At 40.2% G+C, this 19,546-nt stretch overlaps 1 protein-coding gene across 4 annotated transcripts in view; it reads left to right on the forward strand.

Moving 5' to 3' along the window:
- Positions 1–19,546, forward strand: part of SLC41A2 (solute carrier family 41 member 2) — a 129,954-nt gene that overhangs the window by 7,708 nt on the left and 102,700 nt on the right. For all 4 annotated transcript variants that reach the window (XM_070454022.1, XM_070454021.1, XM_070454024.1 and 1 more), the window contains exon 2: positions 9,230–9,298. The gene's annotated coding sequence lies outside the window, so the exon portion shown is untranslated. The remainder of the gene's footprint in view (positions 1–9,229; positions 9,299–19,546) is intronic.

Genomic DNA, 19,546 nt, shown 5'->3' on the forward strand with positions numbered 1-19,546 from the left:
TGATACTGAATGGGGCTTCCCTGGCGGCTCAGTGGTAAAGAATCTGCCTGCCGATGCAGGTGACACAGGTTTATCCCTGAGTCGGGGAAGATCCCCTGGAGGAGGAAATGGCCACCCACTCCAGTGTTCTTGCCTGAAAACTTCCACGGACAGTAGAGCCTGGCGGGCTACAGTCCATGGTGTTGCCGAAGAGTCAGACACGGCTTAGCAACTAAACAACAACTGGGGAATATACAGAATTTTGTATCAAGAGCTCACAGACTAGTAGAAGGCAACTGAACTTCATATAAGTAAGCACAATTACTGTAAAGCAAGAGCACTTGAGGGCAGATATTAAAGATATAAATAGTCTCTTTTACACTATCTTATATGGCACTTCTAAGTGTCCAACTCTGCGACCCTATGGACTGTAGCCAACCAGGTTCCTCTGTCCATGGAATTCTCCAGGCAAGAATACTGGAGTGGGTTGCCATTTCCTTCTCCAGTGGCACTTATAAAATGGTCATTTTATGGTATGATTACATTTCTGGGTCTTCAGTAACTGCTCGTTTATTGAGTAAGACAAGATAATGTACTTGTGAATTAGGGAGTGAGGCATGGGAAATAGCCATTTCCATTCCTGAGCCATCAATTGTGTTCAAAGATAGCTTGAATTCAGTTTAATCCATCCAGCGCTGGGTGTGAGTGAACTTGGGAGGGAGCAGTAGGAGGCCTTGGTTCTGTATTCCTCATCTCCGACCACTCCCACTGCTGTACGGGGGATGCCTGTCATCTCTTCTTTATCGTTAGCTGGTTCAAAAGTTGTGAATTTGAGTCCTGTGTCTTTATTTATTTTTTAAATATTTATGTATTTGTTTGGAGAAGGCAATGGCAACCCACTCCAGTGCTCTTGGCCTGGAAAATCCCATGGACGGAGGAGCCTTGTAGGCTGCAGTCCATGGGGTCACTAAGAGTCGGACAGACTGAGCGACTTCACTTTCACTTTTCACTTTCATGCATTGGAGAAGGAAATGGCAACCCACTCCAGTGTTCTTGCCTGGAGAGTCCCAGGGACGGGGGAGCCTGGCGGGCTGCCGTCTGTGGGGTTGCACAGAGTCGGACACGATTGAAGCGACTTAGCAGCAGCATGTATTTATTTATTTTTGGCTATGCTGGGGCTTCATTGCTGTGCAGGCTTTCTCCAGTTGCAGAGAGTGGGGGATACTCTCGTTGCAGAGCGCAGGCTCTCGGCGCGCAGGTTTCAGTAGTTGTGTCACGCGGGCTTCAGAGCACAGGCTCGGTAGTTGCCGCCCGTGAGCTTAATTGCTTCTCAGCCTGTGGAATCTTCCCGGATCAGGGGTTGAACCCATGTCTCCTGCATTGGCAGGTGAGTCTTTAGCACTGAGCCACCAAGGAGGCCTACTGTGTCTTTATTTTACTTTATAATTTGGGCGTATTGCTTAACCTGTCTGATACTCAGTTTCCTGAGCTGTAGTGTATGAGCATGTCTGTCTCCTAGGTTTTCAGAAAAGATCACACAAGTACCTACCAATGAAGTCTCCTTTTTGCTTTCAGTGGTTTTGTTGTCTTAGCAGAAGGTCTCCAACCTTTCTGGCACCAGGGGCTGGTTTTGTGGAAGACAGTTTTTCCACGGATCGGGGAGGGGGTGGGGGAGGTTTCGGGATGATCCAAGTGCATTATATTTATCGTGCAATTTATTTCTATTATTACTATATCAGCTCCACTCAGATGATCGGGTATTAGATCCCAGAGGTTGGGGACCCCTGTTCTAAAGAATGAGTGATTGTTCTCCTTTTTTGGGGGTTTAAGTTTTTAAATATTTTGTAGGATGTATGGATTACACTCTAGTTCTTTTTTTTTTTTCTGATCATGCCATACATCTTTCAGGATCTTAGTTCCCGGACCAGGGATTGAACCTGCGCCCCTTATACTGGAAGCATGAAGTTCTAACCACTGAACCGCCAGGGAAGTCCCTGACTCTCTAGTTCTTTGAAGAAGTGTTTTGTTTTTTTTTCTTTAGTTCAAGAGTGGCTTTTTGATAAGCTATTCATATTCTAAACAATATAGGAAGGTAATAAGCCCAATATTTAGTGGACAAATAAATTTTTTTTCATTATTAGCCAGTGTATTCTCCTGGGATTTTAAGCAGATTGTCGTATCTATGATCAAGAAAGCAAAATTAACAGGTAGTACCGGAGTCCAAAGCCTGGCCTGCTTGCTTCATTTCATGCGCTGCTTTCCTCTGTCTTTTACATAACAAACAAAGAATTTTTATGGTAACATTCTAGTACTCTTGGAAAAAGAAAAGTCGGAAAATTCTTGTCTATTATTTCTGGATTGTGGGTTTCAGAATAACCCCAGGCAAACTCATGATGGAGTCTTTGTAATATTTCTTGCTCTGGTTGAGCAGATTTAGTTCTCTAATCTAGAATAAACCTTACAGTGATGGTTTAAGGTTGTTTGTTTTATAAAACAAACAATTATAAAAATGTTACTTAGTTATCTTTCTAGAAGTAAAAAAAAGTACATTAGATGTGATATTTAAATGTAACAACAGTATTAGAGCTACTTCCTATTCCAGGTTTCATTTCCTTTTTTTCTTTCAGGAGATAGTGGTTTCCTGAAGACCTGGGTGGTTCAGTATCAATAATATGTACCACTTGGTCTCTGTATATACTAGTCATTATAGATATATAATATTTTATAGCATGCTGGCAGTTTAATTTAATGAAAAGTAGGATGAGGACAGTGTACAAAATGTAAATATTAAACTTCAGTTGACTTTTTAGAGAAAGTTGGAACAAAACAGTTGATATGAAAATTATAAGGCAGGGGTTTAATATAGTAAAATGTAACTAGCATATTCCTTATTATGGGGATAAAGAGGTAGAAAGTTAGGTTATGAGCCCTTTATAAAAAGTATAGAGTAATAATGATGAATAATGATGATGATAACTTGCTAATATTTATTGAAGACTCAATACACTGTGGTAAGCATATTACATGTAGTGTTACTTAGTCTTCACAGTAACCTGTGGAGGAGATATTTTTTCCTTGAAGAAACTGAGGAATAGAGGCATAAGTCCCATAACTAGTGAAAGTCAGAATTTAAGCCAAACCAGGGTTTCCCTGGTAGCTCAGTGGTAAAGAATCCTCCTGCAATGCAGGACACGCGGGTCAATGCCTGCCTGGATTGGGAAGATCCCCTGGAGGAATAAATGGCAACCCACCTCAGGATTCTTGCCTGGGAAATCCCATGGACAGAGGAGCCTGGTGGGCTACAGTCCGTGGGGTCGCAAAAGAGACACCACTTACCGAGTAAACAACAACAACCTCTTAACTACTGTCAGTATCCTTAGTGTGCTGATGCTTCTTCACATTTAATTTTTTGCAAGCAAATCATCTCTCTTAATTGAAGTGTGAAGACTTGCTGAATAAGTCACTTGAAATTTCCCCATTAAACCACTCAATGCAGATCATGTTATCACTTTATTCATCTAATGAAAGCATGGCAGATGTCTCAGGAAGCTTTGTACAGTTTCAAACATGGCATAAAGCATTTGCCAGTGATTCCACGTGAAAAATACAACTTTGAACAAGCAGTTAATATTCTCCTTTTCAAAATGTGTTAGACTGAAATCTGTGTACTCAAGTCTGAGATTTTGATTATGCATAGATTTTATCATCTGAGTTTAAAGTCTTATTGTTTCTTGGAAAAAAGCCTATTCTTTCCTCAATCTCTGGGGGCAGTGCTTAATAGACAGTCTTGCTTCCCTGGTAACTCAGACAGTGAAGAATGTGCCTGCAATGCGGGAGACCTGGGCTTGATTCCTGGGTCAGGAAGATCCCCTGGAGAAGGACATGGCAACCCACCCGGTATTCTTGGCTGGAGAATCCCCATGGACAGAGGAGCCTGGCGGGCTACAGTCCATGGGGTTGCAAAGAGCTGGACACGACTGAGCCACTCAGCACACACCCAAGCATGTGTTTGAGCGTTAGTGAGGGGGCGCCAAAAGACACAAAAACATTTAAATAATGTTTTGTAATTTTTTCAGTTATATATATATATATATATATATCTCAGATTACTTTCCATTATAGGTTATTACAAGATATTGAATATAGTTTCCTGTGCTAAGTAGTAGATCCTTGTGGCTTCTCTGTTTTATGTACAGTGGTTTGTACCTGTTAATCTCACACTTCTAATTTATCACTTCCCCTCCCTCCCTTCCCCTTCGGTACCATGTGCTTGTTTTCTGTGATTGTGAGTCTGTTTGTTTTGTTTATAGGTTCATTTGTATTATTTTTTTAAGATTCCACATATAGTGATATTGTGTGTTTGTTTTTCTCCGACTTACTTCACTCGGTATAATAATCTCTAGGTCCATCTGAGTTGATGCAAATGGCATTATTTCTTTCTTTTTATTACATTCATCATTGAATAATATCCATTAACCTGTCAGTGAACGTTTAGGTTGCTTCCATGTCTTGGCTATTGTAAATAGTACTACTATGAACGCTGAAGTGAGTTAGAATTTTCATATTTTCTGGATATTATGCCCAAGAGTGAGATTGCTAGATCACATGGTAACTCTATTTTTAGTTCTTTTTAAGGAACCTCCATATTATTTTCCATAGTGACTGCACCAATTTACATTCTCACAAAAAAAAAAAAAACAACACAACAAAACACTATAGGAGGGTTTGCTTTTCTGCACACCCTCTTCAGCATTTATTACTTTTAGACTTTTTGATGGTGGCCGTTCTAACCAGTGTGAAATGATACTTCATCGTGGTTTTGATTTGCATCTCTCTAATATCTTGTTGCCTGTTGGCCATCTGTTAACGTTTTGTAGTCTTTAAAGAAACAATGAGATGGTCTTTCTAGGAAAAGTCACATCTTGTTATGACTCTTACTTTGGAGTTATTATCATTTTGAATTATTGAGGGAAAGTCTATTTTGAATTATATGTGATGGATCATGGGAGAGACACACCATGGACTTGGTGGCACCCTGGCCCTGCCTTGGAGCTTGGTGGGGTAGATGCAGTTATGTATTCACGCTCATCTAACAATATAAAATATAAATGAAATCACTTCTATGAATACAGCAGAATGTTAGTTTTCTGGAAGCTGTTTGGGATGTATTAATGAATGAAGACTGTTGCCTTTTAGTCGTGTTCCTGTTGGGAAACTGTGGAGAGGGATAAAGTAGGAAAAATAAATTTTAGAACCCCTGGGAGTTTTATAAAGAGGAAATTATAAGTAGCGTTAAAAATAACTTTGTAGAATACTGATAAGAAAGTCTTTTGATATTTTACAAAATGCAAAAGCAGGATGCCAAACAGTGTGTATGAGTGTATTTTTGGTTTAAACATATATGTATAAACAGAAAAAATATAGCAAAGTTATCATATATACTATTACATCATCAGTGATTATCTCTGGATGGTGGGTTTCTAAAATAATTCTTGTTTGTCCTTTGGGCTTCTCCCACCCTGCTTTTTTTTTTTTTTTTAAATTTAACAGATATTCTGTGAAAAACAGAATAGTAAAAAAGAACTCTGTGCCAGTGGACATCAGAAACACCATTTCAGATGAGCTGAGAAAGAAAGGTAGTCAGGTTATTTTAACTACCTGAGGATAGTTTTAGTTTGAACTTCAAGTTGGACTTAAAGCCTTTGGGCTCCTTTTTTTTTTTTTTAAGTGGTATTTGAACAAGAAAGTATGTAGCCCTGATCAAAGGGTAGAGACATGGTTTCAGAGAGTAGACATACTGAAAGAGTTAGATCATTGTTTGAGACTGATGCCAAAATAGTTGACTAATGTAACCCTGTGTACCTGTGGGTCACCTTTTCTGCGTAGAGTCTCTTGCCATGAGTTTGTGTGCTTAAGTGGACTTCAGAGCGCCATGTCCAGGGAGCAGCATTGAGGGAAAGCCCAGTTTGGGAACGTGGAAGATTGGCTTCATCTCCCTGGGTGATGCCATGGTGAAGGTGTCCCGGTGAGGGAAGGTGATGCTAGACCCCCACCTGAGGAGGCCCAGGCTGGATGCGGGGCTGTCCTGTTCCCCCACCTAGTGGAAGGCAGGGTAATTTATTTATTTATTTATTTATTTATTTATTTATTTATTTATTTATTGCTTATTTATTTATTTATTTATCATTTATTTTTATTAGTTGGAGGCTAATTACTTTACATCATTGCAGTGGTTTTTGTCATACATTGAAATGAATTAGCCATGGATTTACATGTATTCCCCATCCCGGTCCCCCCTCCCACCTTCCTCTCCACCTGATTCCTCTGGGTCTTCCCAGTGCACCAGGCCCGAGCACTTGTCTCATGCACCCAACCTGGGCTGGTGATCTGTTTCACCCTAGATAATATACATGTTTCGATGCTGTTCTCTTGAAACATCCCACCCTCGCCTTCTCCCAGAGTCCACAAGACTGTTCTATACATCTGAGTCTCTTTTTCTCTTTAAGGCAGGGTAATTCAGTGTGGCCTGCTCGTCTGGATGTAGTGGGCGACTTCACCGCTGGGATGAGGGAAGGAGCCAGGGTCCCTAGAGTAAGAGAAGTGCTCTGAGTAAATACTGGGAATGGAATCACCGTGAAAATGATGGGGCACTCTTGGTCTTCAAAGAAAGAAAAACGTTAACCTTACCCATGGCCTATCATGTTTCCCTTTGCCTTTTCTTAGAAAGAAGATTTTTGCTTTGACACATGATTATCTTTTCTGTACTTTACAATTCTGAAAGATTTTATATTCAGCTTTCAGTTTAATTATGCAAAGAATAAAGTGTATCTTTTAAGTTGTCTGCAGAAGTGTGTTCAGATTTTTCAAACTGAATTCTCTTTAAGAGTATAAAGATGTATTAAGGCTAAAATATGGAAGTATACTTCTCCTCATTTTAAATGCTTGAGTTAATCTTATCCTATTAAGTTACCTAGTATCTATATTTAAGTATTTCAGATTTATAAATGCCAGAGAAAACCAGTAAGGAAATGTATTATTTATGTTTTATTCTCATGTACACTACCTTTTACACAAAGGTGTTGAGTTACTTTATAAAAACAACTACAAGAAGTATTGGTTTTTTAAAAAAAGTTATGAAGCCAGTACAAGAGAAAATAAAACTAAGAATGTAACATTAAGGTGAATAAATTGATCATAAATTTGAGTTTCAGATGTGGCTGTAAGTTTCTTGTTGCTGAAGTAAAGTAAAAGGGTGGCTCAGTCTTTGTTTTTTTGGCCATGTGGCTTGTGGGATCCTAGTTCTTCAACCAGAAGACCAAGGATTGAAGCTGGACTCCCTGCAGTGGGAGCTGGGAGTCCTAACCACTGGACCACCAGGGAAGTCTCAAGGGTGGCTCCATCTTTATTGAAGAAAAAGAAAAATGCCAGTTTTCAGTAGCAAGGCTTTGTGTAGTATAATTTTTAAGTGAAGTTTTATATGAGTCTCTCTCTCGGGGTGATTGACAAGGTGATGTTCTTAGCAGTGTGTGCTCAGCTATTCGGTCGTGTCCGACTCTTTGAGACCCCATGAACTGTAGCCTGCCAAGCTCCTGTCCATGGCATGTTCCAAGCAAGAATACTGGAGCGAGTTGTCATTTCCTGCTGTAGTTGATCTTCCTACCCAGGGACTGAACCTGCATTGCCTGCTTTGGCAGGCAGATTCTTTATCACTGAGCTACCTTCGAAGCCTGTTCTTAGCCATAGCTTGCAGGAAATTAATGAATGTTAATTGCAAGTTAATTGCAAGAGCATCATTAATTGGTAGTTTGTTTTTTTTTTAAATAAGATACATGTAAGAAATGTTTTAAAGTGGGAGAAATATACTTTTTTTGTTGCTTAAAAGCAGTTTCTTGACTTCTGTGCTTTAACTCCTTTCTTATGTGACCATTAACTGAATTATTTCAAAATAGTTCTGATTATTGTCTACTACCTGTATTGCTGTTGTTAAGTCCAACTCTTTGAGAACCCCCCTGGACCACAGCATGCCAGGCTCCCCTGTCCTTCACTCTCTCTGAGTTTGCTCAAACTCTTGTCCGCTGAATCAGTGATGCCATTCAACCATCTCATCCTCTGCTGCCCCCTTCTCGTCCTCCCCTCAATCTTTTCCAGGATCTGGGTCTTTTCCATTGAGTTGGCTCTTCAAATTAGAGCTTCAGCTTCAGCATCAGTTTTTCCAATGAATATTCAAGGTTGATTTCCTTTAGGATTGACTGGTTTGATCTCCTTGCTATCCAAGGGACTCTCAAGAGTCTTCCAGCACCACAATTCAAAAGCATCAGTTCTTTGGTGCTCAGCCTTGTTTATAGTCCACCTCTCAGGTCAATACATGACTAACGGAAAAACCATAGCTTTGACTATATGGACATTTGTTGGCAAAGTGATGTTTCTGCTTTTTAAAACACTGTCTAGGTTTGTCATAGCTTTTCTTTCAAGGAGCAAGTATCTTTTAATTTCATGGCTGCAGTCACCATATTATAAAAATATTTATGTATTGTTATTAATCTAACCAAAATATCTAGTAAAATGATTTGTTTTTCAGTTGGTTTGGTAGCAGCGAAATTTAATCTAACTGTTGGCACTTGGTAGAATAGACTTTTGTTTATGCAATACACTTTGTTCTTTGGATGCACACTCTATTTATTCTGTCAGCATTTTCTCAATAAGCAGAAATGGTTCAAATGTGGATTTTGTTTTAGTTGATTCATTGGCTTGTCTTTGATGTATCCTTCTTCTAAATAAAGCATTCTTTTAAAAGTGACTTTTATTAAAAGTGGGATTGAGGGTTGTGGTTCTGAAAACAAAATCAGTTGTCTGGGTCTGGTTTCCTTTGAAAAGTTATTTGAGGTGTATTGAGGATTTATTTTACCCACGGATTGTTTCTCTGGACTCAAATTCTTTACAACTGTTTAGCTGTCTTTTAGGCCTGTAGAAACTTTGACTGTTACTTTTTTCTATTTGTGGGTAGCCTTAGAATGACTGATTGTTTTATGGAATCAGCTAGCTTTTGGATAGCAGAAGCTGAATCATTCCCATGATTTCTCAATCTTTTGTGTTTGTTAGAGACTGTCAGCACCTCCAGATCAATAAAGTTTGACATCACTACCTATTACATAAATGAAACCTGTGTGAATGCTTGAATTCACTTTAAGTAGACAGTTTCCAGTTTAAATAAAAAAACTCAATTTTTTTTTTTTTTTTTTTTTTTTTTTAGGAGCTAACGCTTCATTTGAGCTAAAACGAAAAAAGGAGTTGGGGAGAGATACTTCATTCTACTTTACAGGTGAGCCTTTTCATCAGGGAGGACAGTATTTGTGAGGTAGCATGTTTTATATTTCAATTTCGAAGTACTATAAATGCCCTGAACATTGACAGAAATTGTGACCTAAGATAATGTGGATTGCTGCTGTTTGGACCAGTTTGAGACTTACATCACATGGAGTTTGTGGGGTAGTTGCTGACTGGAGGCACCTTTGTTGTTTAGAATCATTGCCTTGGGGTTGTTCCTCTTCCTTGGTAAACTACAGGAAATGGGCAAAAAAAAAGATCCATACATTTTTTTTTTTCTTCTTCTTCTAGTCGTGTGGTTCCCTCCATAGGTTGTGCCTGACTTTTTGCAGCCCCATGGACTGGAGCACGCCAGGCTTCAGTGTCCTTCACTGTCTCCCAGAGTTTGCTCAAACTCTGTCCATTGAGTTAGTGATGTCATGCAACCATTTCATCCTCTGTCATCCCCTTCTCCTGTTGCCTTCAGTTTTTCCCAGCATCTGGGTCTTTTCCAGTGAGTCAGTTCTTTGCATCAGGTGGCCAAAGTATTGATGCTTCAGCTTCAGCATCAGTCCTTCCAGTGAATATTCAGGGTTGATTTCCTTTAGGATTGACTGGTTTGATCTCTTTGCTGTCCAAGGGAATCTCAAGAATTTTCTCCAACACTACAATTCAAAAGCATCAATTCTTTGGTGCTCAGCCTTCTTTTATTGTCCAACTCTCACATCCATACATGACTACTGGAAAAACCACCTGGATACTATGAATTATATATATCTCTGCCAAGCAGCAGTAATATTGGTACCTTTGGAGTTCTGGAGATCTCTTTTTCATTGCCATATTGATTTTTAACTTTTGAGGGTCAAGTGATATAGCAAGTATCATCAGAAAAAGAAGATGTTCTCTTTGCCCTGTAGGAATTGGCAGTGGGAAACCAAATGGATACCTTTTATTTTTAAAAAATTCTTTTAAAACTGTACATGATAGGAAGATTGCTCACGGTTTTGGGCATTTAATTTTGACTGTGTTTTTTTCCTCTCTGTACCCTGAACTCTACATTAATTTAGGTAGATTTCTCTGAGGTGGTCAATTTTTATGGTGACCTTATGAATGAGGCCAAAGTTCCAAAACATTAGGAACAGTTGGTAGAAAGTATAGGGACAACTGAATAAAAGAAATTTGGTTGAATAGAGGAAGCTTAAAGAAGAATAAGAGATACTAATTTAGCTGATTTAGGAAATTTAGTAGAAACAATTAGTTTGAAACAATTAGGAACCCAAAATTAGCATGTAGGGAGCCCTGTGGATGAGCATAGTGAAGTCAAAGAGTTTAAAATGAGAAATGATGGGCCTTTCCTGGCAGTCCAGTGGTTAAGATTCCACACCCCTAATGCAGGGGGCCTGGATTCAATCCCTAGTCCAGAAACAAGATCCTGCATGCTGCTAGCGCTGCCAAAAAAAAAAAAAAAATTTTTTTTTAATGAGATGTGATTTTAGTAGTAGCTGTTGGACTAGCTCAAGTGGGGAATAGAGCTCTTCAGTGTGATTAGTAGTCAAGGCTGTGATCACCAGGCGTGGGACTAGGGTGGCCTTGTGGGTTCTGATGTGTTCTCCAGGAAGAAGGGTTTGGCAGTGAGTTTATGGCAGGACAGCAGAAAGCTGGCATCAGAGTGAACATGAGAAAACCAAAAGGGGGATTGGTTAAGAGCTGTTCGGGATATGTGCTGAGAAAAGTGATTTGATGGTCAATTCTTCAGGAAAACGGAGTTTGGGGATAAGAAATGGAGAAGCTAAGGAATTCAGGTGACCAAACTGGGTATTGAAAAGACTATTGAGGCTTTTAAAAATATTTTTTGCTTAAATGGAAAGAGTAATCATTGAAATCAATGAGGATTTATGTTTAGATAGTTTTTACTCTTTAAATGGAAATAGTGGAAGAAAACGGATCAGCCATAAAGGCAGCCTGCTGTTTGAATGCTGCAAAAAAGCAAATTATTATAAATAGATATAATCCTTCTTTGCGAACCTGCTATCCAGTGAAACAAGTCAGTACTTACTGAGTATTATTGAAAAAAATGTGCCAAAATTTTTTATAAAATAAAATAATTTGTACAACATCAGCTAAGGTCTCATTTTGTCTGGCATGACCTCTCTGAAATCTGACTTAACTGACTGCATAATACATCCTGTTCAGTGACTATCTGCATCTTCTAACAAACAGAGATGTAGAATACATATATTCAGAGGAAGTGACAAGCAGAATGCACACTTGGAGAATGGCAAAACTAAGAATATGTAATAACCATAATCTGCCTTGACTTCTAGGTCATTTAGTGTGTGAATATATGTGTGTGACAGTGCTGTGACAAGTTTTGAGATTTTTGACTAAATGCTTTCATCTTTTTGTTGTTCTAACGGGAAGATAAAGAATTAGACTTCCATTTATTGCCTTTCTTAGTAATGAGGCATGACATAAGTCTGCTAACTCAACTGCTCTGATGAATTTTTCAAGTGTATTATTTAACCTTTGCAAAGGAACAGATTGCCTCCTCCAGCACAATGGGCAGATTTTTCTCCAGGATACTGATTTAGTAAATCAACACACATATAATTCTTTTTCTTAACTTTTAAAAACAAGCAAATTTAACATTATTACTTTTTCTTCTTGTGACTGCAGTGGAGTTAATCAGGACTGTCTGATATTAGTTTGTTTTCCTTTAAGTCAGTGGTTCCCTAACCCAACTCCCTGATTAATGTTGGCCCATGACAGAGCTTCCCTAGGAAGCAAGGAGTGAGTTCTTAATAAATCTAAATATATTCAATGGAAAGGCTTTTAGTCTAAGAGTTTGTTGTTTCTACTTGTTTGGTATTAAAATGTACACTTATATTTTAAAGGAAAAATCATTGTTAAACTTGATAAAATTTGGGGGGAAATGCAGTTAACGAGATCTAAATGTTTGGAAAACACTGTCTTAAAGCTCTTTAACTATAGATGGAATCCTTACATGCTCAGTATATCAGAGAGACTCTATTAAACTAAAATAAATGGGAATATGTGGGTCAGATTCTTTTTTAAGATGCCTGCTTTTGAGTTTAGCTTTCATTAAATCTTGCAGTGGTAGTAAGCAATCCCGAACCCTTGGTGGCTTTCAGCAGCAAAGCTTTCTTTCTTTCCTCCTACGTGTTGCCCGTAGGTTGCTGCAGATGAGCTTCAGTATCTGTAGCTCTGGGTGTTTTCTTTGTCCCAGGACCCAGTCTGAACCTAAGGCATGTCGTTCCCACATTGGAGGGAAAAGAAGGCAGAGTTGAACTGCTTCTGTTTGTAGATGTTGTTGCTTCCGGAGTTGTCTGCCCAGACCTGATGTTGGTAGAGATGAGGCAGTGTAATCTTCACATACTCCCTGCAGGTAATTTGGCAACAGGCAGAGATGACAGTCCTCTTACAGGAGGGAAGCAATAATGGGAAGTAATAAAATCTGTCACAGTATCATTCAGACTGAAGCACACATGCCAAATAATGAAAATGTTCCATTTGAATGCAGAGTTCCAAAGAATAGCAAGGAGAGACAAGAAAGCCTTCCTCAGTGATCAATGCAAAGAAATAGAGGAAAACAATAGAATGGGAAAGACTAGAGACTCCTTCAAGAAAATTAGAGATACCAAGGGAACATTTCATGCAAAGATGGCCACAATAAAGGACAGAAATGATATGGACCTAACAGAAGCAGAAGGTATTAAAAAGAGGTGGCAAGAATACACAAAAGAACTATACAAAAAAGATTTTCATGACCCAGATAACCATGATGGTGTGATCACCCCCCTAGAGCCAGACATCCTGGAATGCGAAGTCAAGTGGGCCTTAGGAAGCATCACTATGAACAAAACTAGTGGAGCTGATGGAATTCCAGTTGAGCTATTTCAAATCCTAAAAGACAATTCCGTGAAAGTGCTGTACTCAATATGCCAGCAAATTTGGAAAACTCAGCAGTGGCCCCAGGACTGGAAAAGGTCAGTTTTCTTTCCAATTCCAAGAAGGGCAATGCCAAAGAATGTTCAAACTACTGCACTATTGCACCCATCTCATACATTAGCAAAGTAATGCTCAAAATTCTCAAAGCCAGGCTTCAATGGTACATGAACCATGAACTTCAAGATGTTCAAGCTGGATTTAGAAAAGGCAGAGGAACCAGAGATGAAATTGCCAACATCTATTGGATCATCAAAATAGCAAGAGAGTTCCAGAAAAATATCTACTTCTGCTTTACTGACTACGCCAAAGCCTTTGACTGTGTGAGTCACAACAAACTGTGGAAAATTCTTAAAGAGTTGAGAAATCTGTATGCAGGTCAAGAAGCAAGTTAGAACTGGACATGGAACAACAGACTGGTTCCAAATCGGGAAAGGAGGACTCAAGGTTGTATATTGTCACCCTGCTTATTTAACTTATATGCAGAGTACATCATGAGAAATGCCAGGCTGGGTGAAGCACAAGCTGGAATCAAGATTGCTGGGAGAAATATCAATAACCTCAGATATGCAGATGACACCACCCTTATGGCAGAAAGCGAAGAAGAATTAAAGAGAGCCTCTTGATGAAAGAAGAGAGTGAAAAAGTTGGCTTAAAACTCAACATTCAGAAAACTAAGATCATGGCATCTGGTCCCATCACTCATGGCAAATAGATGGGGGAACAGTGGAAACAGTGATAGACTTTATTTTTTTGGGCTCCAAAATCACTGCAGATGGTGACTGCAGCCATGAAATTAAAAGACGCTTGCTCCTTAGAAGAAAAGCTATGACCAACCTAGATAGCATATTAAAAAGTAGAGACATTACTTGCCAATAAATGTGTGTCTTGTCAAAGCTATGGTTTTTCCAGTGGTCATGTATGGATGTGAGAGTTGGACTGTGAAGAAAGCTGAGCACCAAAGAATTGATGCTTTTGAACTGTGGTATTGGAGAAGACTCTTGAGAGTCCCTTGGATGTCAGGGGGAGCAAACCAGTCCATCCTAAAGGAAATCAGTCCTGAATATTTATTGGAAGGACTGATGCTGAAGCTGAACTTCCAATACTTTGGCCACCTGATGTGAAAAACTGACTCATTGAAAAAGACCCTGATGCTGGGAAAAATTGAAAGTAGGAGAAGGGGTCGATAGAGGATGAGATGGTTGGATAGCATCAGCGACTTGATGGGCATGAGTCCGAGCAAGCTTCGGGAGTTGGTGATGGACAGGGAAGCCTGGTGTGCTGCAGTCCATGGGGTCACAAAGAGTCAGATACAACTGAGTGACTGAACTGAACTAAAGAACAATAACAAACATTTAGGGATCTGCTCTCCAGCTTAAAAAATATAACCGCTAGCTTTGGAGCTCTCTGTGTGGTTTTTGTACTACTTCCACAAATGTAACCATTCTCTTGAAATTTGTGCTTGCTTACAATCCCCTCCGGAGAAGGCAATGGCACCCCACTCCAGTACTCTTGCCTGGAAAATCCCATGGACGGAGGAGCCTGGTGGGCTGCAGTCCATGGGGTCGCTAAGAGTCGGACACGACTGAGCGACTTCACTTTCACTTTTCACTTTCATGCCTTGGAAAAGGAAATGGCAACCCACTCCAGTGTTCTTGCCTAGAGAATCCCAGGGACGGGAGCCTGGTGGACTGCTGTCTATGGGGTCGCACAGAGTTGGACACAACTGAAGCGACTTGGCAGCAGCAGCAGCATAATCCCCTCCTTCATAGATTCCATTGTGTGACTATCCCACATTTTATCTTTTGTGTTAATTCTAATTTTTTCTTTTCTTTTTTTTGCTAATATGAAAATGTTGCTAAGGATATTCTTTTATGTGTCTTCTGGGTACAAAGCAAGAGTTGCTTCAGGGTATGGACTTTGGTGCGGAATTGTTGGAATGTGGAATGTATGTATGCGTCTTTAATTTCTTCAGTAAATCAGACCACATTGTTTTCCAAAGTGGTTGTACAGTTTCAACTCCCACTAGTGGTGGTGTATGTGTTACCAGTACTCAGGTCTTTGTTCACATCTGAAAGTCTGACAACATCTAATTTTTAGTCTAATGTGTATAAATACAAATTCTTTTGGATGTTCAGGGAGGTGCTTCTTAAGTTTCCATGTTTCCATAAAGCACATGGTATGTGTTTTAGTCATCCAGTCGTGTCCTGCGCTTTGAGAATCCTTGGACGGTAGCCTGCCAGGCTTCTCTGTCCATGGAATTCTCCAGGCAAGAATAGTGGAGTCAGTGGGTTGCCATGCCCTTCTCCAGGGGATCTTCCCAACCCAGGAATTGAACCCGGGTCTTCCGAATTGTCGGCAGATTCTTTACTGACTGAACTACCAGGGAAGCAAAGCACATGGAGATGGTATTGATACTGTGAGCACAGGTTGTGATCCAGCAGGTTGGGTTCTACTTGGGAACTGAGAGCCTGCATTTCTCATCACCATCCAGGTGATGCTGATGCTGCTGCGTCCTGTGCTCAGCGCTCAGTCATGTCCAGCTCTGTGATTCCATCACAGAGAGTGATGGGGGGCTGGGGGGCTGCAGTCCCACAGGCTCCTTTGTTCAGAGGGTTTTCTGGGCAAGAATCCTGGAGTGGGTTGCCATTTCCTACTCCAGGAGATCTTTCCAACCCAGGGATTGAACCTGTGACCTGTAAATATCTCCACTGATATTCTTTCACTTACAGCACGTAAAACTAGGGAAACTTTGCCCAATTCTGTTTACTTATTTTTAAATTTTTCAGTAATTTTCACTCATTTATGGATGAAGAGCAATATAGAGCAATCCAACTGATTTTTTATTTAGTGCCGTATGTGTACATTACCCCATTTTAAATCAACTTCAAAGTAATTTGATTGTAGTCATTATTCAGTGAGTTTCTAAGTGACTTCTTTAAAGGAAGAAGATTCAAGAAGTCTTTAGGGGAGATAATAGACCTTTATAGACCTTGTCAGTCTGCAAGCATTAGACTAACCGATCACTCATTAGCTGGGTAAAATGAAAGATAAATAAAAATTAGCACATTTTTCTCAGTGCAAGATTGTGGTTTGTGGTCTATGGTATGCACTTGTAGCAAGGTAATTCTTAGTACTTCCAAATTGCACTATTTTACAAACAGATGTTACAACAGAAGCGCCATTTAGCCTAGCTTAAGCAATGGAGATTTATTGGCCCATAAAACTGGGAAGAACTGGGATGGAATGGGCTTTAAATAAATGAGCTGTCCTAATCTTGTAGTGTTGACAGAACCCTCTCAACATCTCCTAGCTGTGATTCTCCGTTTCTGTGGATGGATGAGCTTTCCTCCAAGTGTAGATGGTGGTGGTGGTGATGGAGGGAGCTTTTGGAGGATGAAAATACAGTGACAAATTTCAGAATTATCTCATTCAAAAGGGAAGTGAGAAAACACTCTTTTTTAAAGGAATTAATTTATTCATTTGGCTGCACTGGGTCTTAGTTTTGGCATGCAGGATCTTTGGCTGCAGCATGTGGGATCTAGTTCCCTGACGAGGGATTGAACCCTGGCCCCTGCATTGAGAGTGCATAGTTTTAGTCCCTGGACCACCAGGGAGGTCCTGAGAAAACACTTCCAGAGCCCTCCCCCTCTGAAGTAGCCCTGTAAGTCATTCACTCTTTGCTCTATCAACTGTTTCCTTCATTGCCTTTGTCACAAATAATCTCCTTTACTTGTTTGCTCAGCTGATTATTTTTCCTCTCCACCACAAGGTAAAATTCTTGAAGAAGGAGTAGTGCCTCTTTTGTTGGCATCCGTCAGCCATTCAGGAAATAGTAAGGCGATAAGTTTGATTACTGGGCATACCAGCGCCTCATAGGCGAGGCAAGTGTAATTTCACATGGGAAATGGAGCTACTGTAAGCTGAAAAGTTGGGAAAAGATGCTGAGGAAACAACAAAACACGTGTTTTTTATGCCCTTTGAGCATGGTTTCTGCTTCACTCAGCTTCCCGGCTTGTTGTGTAAAGCCGTGCGGGTTCTGCCGTGCATGACGGTGCTTGGCTGAGGGGAGGGAGTGGGGTTGAAATCCGGCACGAGGCTCCACACCTGTGGCTCCCTTTCTCCAGGAGGCATTGTTTTAAATTTACCCCAAAGTTCTGTCTGGTCTCTGCCCACTGGGCCCGGCTGAATATCTGTGTCTCCATCTCACCTTCTTCACAGCTTCCCTGGAGAAAGAATACCAGGGGCAAAAGTGTGTGAGCTGGATGCATCTGGATCCCACTGGCCAACTCAGTGTAGACTCTATGCTTAGCCATGCCCTGCAGGTATTCTAAGAGAGAGAACTTTCTGGAAAATTCCTTCCCCCACCTCCCCTTTTCTCTTCCCTCCATTTTTCTATTTAGGGTTAGTTGGTCAAGTTTCCTGACCATGCATTTTGAGGCGAATGCTGACTGAGTGGTAATATACATACTATTATCTACATTTCTCTGCATTTCCAGTTTGATTACTTTATAATTCTGCTTCAAGAGGAAGAAGAAATTGCCTATGTCCATCACTGGCCCTTTAGTGGAATAGACTGTCTTAAAAGTTTGTTCTGTTTTTTGTTTGATTAGAGATCTCTTTGGGGCAGTGAAGTGCTCACTAATTAAAAGGAGGCAAATTGGTTTAAGGAACAGAAACCCACGCAATCTGACTCATGTAAGGCTGCTGGCAATCTCCCAAGTTTCAGACATACAGCTGAGCCTCTTCTTACATGGAAGGTCCTCAAGGAGCCATTCTGTCCTCCTCTCTGGATTGCTTGTTTTCTTCTTGTTTCATTCTGGACATTGTTTCTGTTCATTTGATTCTCTTTAAACACTGAGTTTGTATACTGATCCACCTGCCAGAGGCAAAAATGGCATCTAGTACTTCATCTCATTGGATTCTCTGCAAGTCCACGGAATGTCTGTACTGTAATCACTTGGGGAGTATAAAGAAAAAAAAAAAAAGATTTCTATGCCTCAAACAGATTCTGAGCCAGTAGGTCTGGAGTCCTAGAATCTGCATGTTGAGACTTGCCCCCCGCAGGAATTCCCAGACCCGTCTATAATCACAAGAGAAAGCAAGTGGGTGAATGATGAAGTAGATGAACCAGGCCCTAGCATCCACTTTCCCCTGACATAGCCGCTTTTCTTTTTTCCCTTTGCCACTTCCTGCCATTGATCTTCCTATCCAAGGAGAGGAGATTGGCATTCTAAGAAGTTGAAAACAAATATTGAAGAATAGAATGTTTTTTATCAAAAGCAGTAGTGTAGCAGCAACAGTTCTTAGTCTAGTTTGGTGGGTGAACAGTCCAGTTAGGCAGTGGGGCTCTCTGTCCCTTATCAAATCAGGGCTAATTAGTTGATCTTGAATGCTCTTGGAGGTGTAAGATAGGGCTGGGTGTTCCTGAGAAACACCTGCAGCCTTAGGCCCACTCTAATAACTTTGAAAACCTCTGTACCTTGGTGGCAGCTATCCAAAGAGTCAGACTTTCTACCTGGGCAGGTGAGATATGACCTCACAACTTCAGTGTCTGTCACTCTCAAACTCGCTTACACTTTAGTTCAGTTGTTCAACAGCATCCGACTCTTTGTGACCCCATGGACTGCAGCACACCAGGCCTCCCTGTCCATCACCAACTCCCGGAGCTTGCTCAAACTCATATCCATCGAGTCACTGATGCCAAACATCTCATCCTCTATCATCCCCTTCTCCTCCTGCCTTCAGTCTTTCTCAGCATCAGGGTCTTTTCCAATGAGTCAGTTCTTTGAATCAGTGGCCAAAGTATTGGAGTTTCAGCTTCAGCATCAGTCCTTCCAATGAATATTCAGGACTTTAGGATGGAAAGCTTACACTGTGTGTCTCTAGTTTAAGATCTTTAGAGAGAGAATCTCATCACTGACTAGCCAATCAGAAACCTACTCCGAGATTGAAGGTCAGAGCTAACTTTGAGAAGGGCATTAAAAACTTGCTTTTGGTTGGCTTGCAAAATAGGATTAAGTGATTCTTTGTAATTCCTTTTCATTTTATTTATTTCTTAGGTAACACTATTATATCCCTAAATCAACTGTAATGATTTTTTTTTGTTAGAACTACAAATATGACATCAACCTAGTTTTACATGTGAAATAAATACCATGTACACTAGGATATTTATCAAGTAATTTCATGGCAGATATTATCATTGTTTCTTCATATTTTAATAGCAAAATGTATACTGTATTAAGTTGGAGATAAAGTAACATATTATTTAATATATTTAAAATATAATGTCATA

This window comes from Odocoileus virginianus, chromosome 23, assembly GCF_023699985.2.
Source record: "Odocoileus virginianus isolate 20LAN1187 ecotype Illinois chromosome 23, Ovbor_1.2, whole genome shotgun sequence".
Lineage (NCBI taxonomy): Eukaryota > Metazoa > Chordata > Mammalia > Artiodactyla > Cervidae > Odocoileus > Odocoileus virginianus.